General features: G+C 37.6%; 1 long non-coding RNA gene across 1 annotated transcript; it reads right to left on the reverse strand.

The window, feature by feature from the left end:
* Positions 1–3,467: 3,467 nt before the first annotated feature.
* Positions 3,468–5,426, reverse strand: LOC144011387 (uncharacterized). The gene is made up of 3 exons (XR_013281707.1): positions 5,128–5,426; positions 4,457–4,687; positions 3,468–4,185 (listed from the first exon to the last, which is right to left on the reverse strand). It is a non-coding gene; the product is annotated as an uncharacterized LOC144011387 (long non-coding RNA).
* Between the last annotated feature and the right edge of the window lie 1,374 nt (positions 5,427–6,800).

The following is a 6,800-nucleotide window of genomic DNA, read 5'->3' on the forward strand; positions in this document are numbered from 1 at the left end:
TGGTTTAGATTTGACAGCCATAATCAGCAATTGTGTACATTTGAGCTGAATGTGTCAAAATCTTAAAAATTAACAGGTGCCCAAGCAATTTCATGCTAGAATCATCATCCGGATGCCAAAATAAACTAAATACAGCAAAAGATTTGAGTGCACAACGTTTGGTTTAGGTTTGACAGCCATAATCACCTTTTTATTGCTTTAAATGCGTTTTTAGCGCATGATTGTACATTTGAGCTGAATGTGTCAAAATCTTAAAAATTAACAGGTGCCCAAGCAATTTCATGCTAGAATCATCATCCGGATGCCAAAATAAACTAAATACAGCAAAAGATTTGAGTGCACAGCGTTTGGTTTAGATTTGACAGCCATAATCAGCAATTGTGTACATTTGAGCTGAATGTGTCAAAATCTTAAAAATTAACAGGTGCCCAAGCAATTTCATGCTAGAATCATCATCCGGATGCCAAAATAAACTAAATACAGCAAAAGATTTGAGTGCACAACGTTTGGTTTAGATTTGACAGCCATAATCAGCAATTGTGTACATTTGAGCTGAATGTGTCAAAATCTTAAAAATTAACAGGTGCCCAAGCAATTTCATGCTAGAATCATCATCCGGATGCCAAAATAAACTAAATACAGCAAAAGATTTGAGTGCACAACGTTTGGTTTAGGTTTGACAGCCATAATCACCTTTTTATTGCTTTAAATGCGTTTTTAGCGCATGATTGTACATTTGAGCTGAATGTGTCAAAATCTTAAAAATTAACAGGTGCCCAAGCAATTTCATGCTAGAATCATCATCCGGATGCCAAAATAAACTAAATACAGCAAAAGATTTGAGTGCACAACGTTTGGTTTAGATTTGACAGCCATAATCAGCAATTGTGTACATTTGAGCTGAATGTGTCAAAATCTTAAAAATTAACAGGTGCCCAAGCAATTTCATGCTAGAATCATCATCCGGATGCCAAAATAAACTAAATACAGCAAAAGATTTGAGTGCACAACGTTTGGTTTAGGTTTGACAGCCATAATCACCTTTTTATTGCTTTAAATGCGTTTTTAGCGCATGATTGTACATTTGAGCTGAATGTGTCAAAATCTTAAAAATTAACAGGTGCCCAAGCAATTTCATGCTAGAATCATCATCCGGATGCCAAAATAAACTAAATACAGCAAAAGATTTGAGTGCACAGCGTTTGGTTTAGATTTGACAGCCATAATCAGCAATTGTGTACATTTGAGCTGAATGTGTCAAAATCTTAAAAATTAACAGGTGCCCAAGCAATTTCATGCTAGAATCATCATCCGGATGCCAAAATAAACTAAATACAGCAAAAGATTTGAGTGCACAACGTTTGGTTTAGATTTGACAGCCATAATCAGCAATTGTGTACATTTGAGCTGAATGTGTCAAAATCTTAAAAATTAACAGGTGCCCAAGCAATTTCATGCTAGAATCATCATCCGGATGCCAAAATAAACTAAATACAGCAAAAGATTTGAGTGCACAACGTTTGGTTTAGGTTTGACAGCCATAATCACCTTTTTATTGCTTTAAATGCGTTTTTAGCGCATGATTGTACATTTGAGCTGAATGTGTCAAAATCTTAAAAATTAACAGGTGCTCAAGCAATTTCATGCTAGAATCATCATCCGGATGCCAAAATAAACTAAATACAGCAAAAGATTTGAGTGCACAACGTTTGGTTTAGATTTGACAGCCATAATCAGCAATTGTGTACATTTGAGCTGAATGTGTAAAAATCTTAAAAATTAACAGGTGCCCAAGCAAATTCATGCTAGAATCATCATCCGGATGCCAAAATAAACTAAATACAGCAAAAGATTTGATTGCACAACGTTTGGTTTAGGTTTGACAGCCATAATCACCTTTTTATTGCTTTAAATGCGTTTCTAGCGCATGATTGTACATTTGAGCTGAATGTGTCAAAATCTTAAAAATTAACAGGTGCCCAAGCAATTTCATGCTAGAATCATCATCCGGATGCCAAAATAAACTAAATACAGCAAAAGATTTGAGTGCACAACGTTTGGTTTAGATTTGACAGCCATAATCAGCAATTGTGTACATTTGAGCTGAATGTGTCAAAATCTTAAAAATTAACAGGTGCCCAAGCAATTTCATGCTAGAATCATCATCCGGATGCCAAAATAAACTAAATACAGCAAAAGATTTGAGTGCACAACGTTTGGTTTAGATTTGACAGCCATAATCAGCAATTGTGTACATTTGAGCTGAATGTGTCAAAATCTTAAAAATTAACAGGTGCCCAAGCAATTTCATGCTAGAATCATCATCCGGATGCCAAAATAAACTAAATACAGCAAAAGATTTGAGTGCACAACGTTTGGTTTAGATTTGACAGCCATAATCAGCAATAGGTCGCTTGCACATCGTAATGCATCATGGGAGTTTTTCCTTCGGGCGCCATATTGGGTGTCCGCCGGTTCACAAGGTACACTCGCGAGTTACACGGTAGAGCTTATCAACCTGATGTAATTTTCGCAGTATTTTCACGATTTACCGGAAGATCAAAAACAACGATACAGGCAGAAGGTGTCTCTGTGTGGCGGGATTGATCCTAATTACGTCCTGACCAAGGGTGATTTTTTTTTTGACGGAGAAAGCTTGCTGGCCAAATTTGACATCTCTGGACATCTTTCCCTACCTCGTGTTGACAACATGCTCCATAACACGCCAACAAATCCCTGGAGGCTTACAATTATTTTGTAAGCGGGTGGATACAGAGTGTAAACTTTAACATCGCATCAGAAGAAACGGTTGCTGTTGCACGTAAGTAAACCACATGGTGTTGGTAATTCTGCACACAAAAATGTTGATTTGTTCTCAGGCTTCCTGTTATCATTGTGTTTACATGCACAGCTAGGTTTACCTGATGTGGTTTTTCTAACAATTTTATAACAGGCAAATATGGCAGAGCATATAAGAATAAAAAGTAACTATGCACAGCCTCCCCGTGGCTTAATTAAATGCTACCCTTTCACTAGTTACATGTTAATCAACTTATTCTAAATGGTTAAGGTTAACCACTCTCAGAGGACGTATTTTTAGTTTCAGTTTCCAGTACAATAAAACGTGTTCATGGTAACTACTGAGCATACTGACAGCTTTTCTTATGATCTCACGGTTAAGGAGGCTGTCACAACACCCAATTTCTGTCTGGTGCCAGATGGCAACAATTCCCATCACTTGTCACGACAACACCAATAGTATTACCAGGTATGTATGGCTTTACTTTTTGTAGTTTCTTATTTAATTCTATGTTTCATATTTTCATTACAATGTTTGTAATATTTTCAGATTCAGGCACAGATGAGTTTAACTGGACGGACTTCTGCGACTTTGTGGTGTGGACAAAGTGTGATTGAGCGAGTCCACCCAGATTGCTCGTTTTGGCCAGTTGGAAAAGCCAGTTTTTTTTCCCCAAAATCCCCTCCTTACCTGAACTGCTCGGGAGAGCATTTACTAGATCAGCAGTGGACTTCCAGTGTTCCTGCTCAGCCGCTGTCACCTACCACTTGCTCATGTACTTCAAAGATGCGGAATAAAGTAGTTTTTTGTGCTGCAGCAGATTGTAAAATCAAATGATATCACTTGAAGTGTGCCAATCTAGACTGCCAAAAGGACAGTGGTTTTGTGACAAGTGTGAAACAAGGATTATTGGGAAAACTGAAACACAGTACTGGTACTTGTCTTACATTAAACAAATTTAAAAGAGAGCAACTTTTTCCTCTGTACATAGCATAATGAAAGTCATTGCGTACCCCATCAACATTACATCATACCGTCATCTCAGGATGGTAGGCACCTGTGCTAAAATAAACTACATTAATTAACAGTTCAATTTTTAACCCTGAAATTACTACATCTAATCATTATTCACTTCATTTTTTGTGATTTTAGAAATAATAGAGATTTATGCCATTACTTTAAGAGGGACCATATTGCACATTGAGTCAAATCCTGTCATTTGTATTATGTATAGCTTTGTAAACAAACCCAACAATAGAATTTGTATAAACGCTGCCTTTATTAGCGCCAAACAAACAGTCGCATGTTGTCCTCCTCCAATGCTTTGATGCTCGCCTTCGTTTCCATCATGTCATTGGCAATCAAGTCGGTGTGGCATGAGATCCCTAAAGAAAAAAATAAATAAAAAATCACAAAAAAATACGGTACCAGTAATAGGTTTAATATAGTAAAGTAGTATAGTTTTTTTGTCAGTGTAAAAGAAATGTACACATTTTGTTGCATTTTTTAATGTATGAACATTGCTACAGGCAAATACTTATTTCTATAAACACTTCCAAATGTCTCTAAAATATAAGGTGCGTGTACACACACAAACAAACACATACATTCACTCATGCATACAATATATTATGTAATGAATTCTGAGTGGCATACCAGAGTCAATGATGTCAGCAGTACTTGAGGGTACAGGTTAGTGGAGCCATCTGGCTGCATAACTGCAACAATCTCTGCCACTTCGAGTCGTCTTTTCTTTGCTTGTCTCTCCTGTGCACGTTCATATCTTGGCACCGACTGGGCTGAGACATAGATGTTGTAACTTGGGACCCAACTTTAATGTTGGAGCCCAGTCGGGATGATTGGACAGAAAAACGGGCGCAGGGCGACCTGTTAAAATAAACAAATATATAAACAAATAAAATATGGAAAGACTGGTTATTTTACCGCAGTAGGGTGGCCGTGAATAAGTTCTTTAGCATGATGTGTAGGCTACCGGGGGTCTGTTTTCTTGCATCACCCCCGGGGGTCTGTTTTCTTGCATCAGCCCCTTCTGTCTCTTTTTTTTCCAAGTTTACATTTTGCCACCAAAAAACATGTTATCGGCATTAAAAGCCCAAGACTAATCAATCCAATTTCAGCAGTAAACACTTTGCACTGGCACTACTTGGGTGAAAATGTTCGATGTTAGCTTTCGGCTAACGTCCGCTAGCCAGCTTGTACTACCGAACTTGCTTGCTCATGAATCCAAAACATAAGCAACTTGCCCATATATGGGCGGTCGAAACGTTATTAATCCTCATGCATTAAATAAAGGTAAACAAGCTTACCGCTCACAAAGTGATCGCTGCACACACGAGCCCAAAGTAACGACTTCCCCCCGGAGTCCGCACTCCTCTGTCTCCAGGCCCTGGTTCCTAATTATTTTCGGAATTCGGAAAAAAGACCGACCATTTTCCCCCTTGGCTTTGTTCGAACAGCCAACGATGCAGCAACAATGTACCATTTTAAACGCAGAAAACAAACGTGATAGATACGTGTTAGACCGAATCGCTACGTAAATGGAGGCCACCCAGCATGGCGACTACGAGAAATCCGAGGCGGAAGTGACGACATGTGCAAGCGACCTATTGTGTACATTTGAGCTGAATGTGTCAAAATCTTAAAAATTAACAGGTGCCCAAGCAATTTCATGCTAGAATCATCATCCGGATGCCAAAATAAACTAAATACAGCAAAAGATTTGAGTGCACAACGTTTGGTTTAGGTTTGACAGCCATAATCACCTTTTTATTGCTTTAAATGCGTTTTTAGCGCATGATTGTACATTTGAGCTGAATGTGTCAAAATCTTAAAAATTAACAGGTGCCCAAGCAATTTCATGCTAGAATCATCATCCGGATGCCAAAATAAACTAAATACAGCAAAAGATTTGAGTGCACAACGTTTGGTTTAGATTTGACAGCCATAATCAGCAATTGTGTACATTTGAGCTGAATGTGTAAAAATCTTAAAAATTAACAGGTGCCCAAGCAAATTCATGCTAGAATCATCATCCGGATGCCAAAATAAACTAAATACAGCAAAAGATTTGAGTGCACAACGTTTGGTTTAGGTTTGACAGCCATAATCACCTTTTTATTGCTTTAAATGCGTTTTTAGCGCATGATTGTACATTTGAGCTGAATGTGTCAAAATCTTAAAAATTAACAGGTGCCCAAGCAATTTCATGCTAGAATCATCATCCGGATGCCAAAATAAACTAAATACAGCAAAAGATTTGAGTGCACAACGTTTGGTTTAGATTTGACAGCCATAATCAGCAATTGTGTACATTTGAGCTGAATGTGTCAAAATCTTAAAAATTAACAGGTGCCCAAGCAATTTCATGCTAGAATCATCATCCGGATGCCAAAATAAACTAAATACAGCAAAAGATTTGAGTGCACAACGTTTGGTTTAGGTTTGACAGCCATATTCACCTTTTTATTGCTTTAAATGCGTTTTTAGCGCATGATTGTACATTTGAGCTGAATGTGTCAAAATCTTAAAAATTAACAGGTGCCCAAGCAATTTCATGCTAGAATCATCATCCGGATGCCAAAATAAACTAAATACAGCAAAAGATTTGAGTGCACAGCGTTTGGTTTAGATTTGACAGCCATAATCAGCAATTGTGTACATTTGAGCTGAATGTGTCAAAATCTTAAAAATTAACAGGTGCCCAAGCAATTTCATGCTAGAATCATCATCCGGATTCCAAAATAAACTAAATACAGCAAAAGATTTGAGTGCACAACGTTTGGTTTAGGTTTGACAGCCATAATCACCTTTTTATTGCTTTAAATGCGTTTTTAGCGCATGATTGTACATTTGAGCTGAATGTGTCAAAATCTTAAAAATTAACAGGTGCCCAAGCAATTTCATGCTAGAATCATCATCCGGATGCCAAAATAAACTAAATACAGCAAAAGATTTGAGTGCACAGCGTTTGTTTAGATTT

The sequence above is a fragment of the Festucalex cinctus genome, unplaced genomic scaffold, assembly GCF_051991245.1.
Source record: "Festucalex cinctus isolate MCC-2025b unplaced genomic scaffold, RoL_Fcin_1.0 HiC_scaffold_100, whole genome shotgun sequence".
Lineage (NCBI taxonomy): Eukaryota > Metazoa > Chordata > Actinopteri > Syngnathiformes > Syngnathidae > Festucalex > Festucalex cinctus.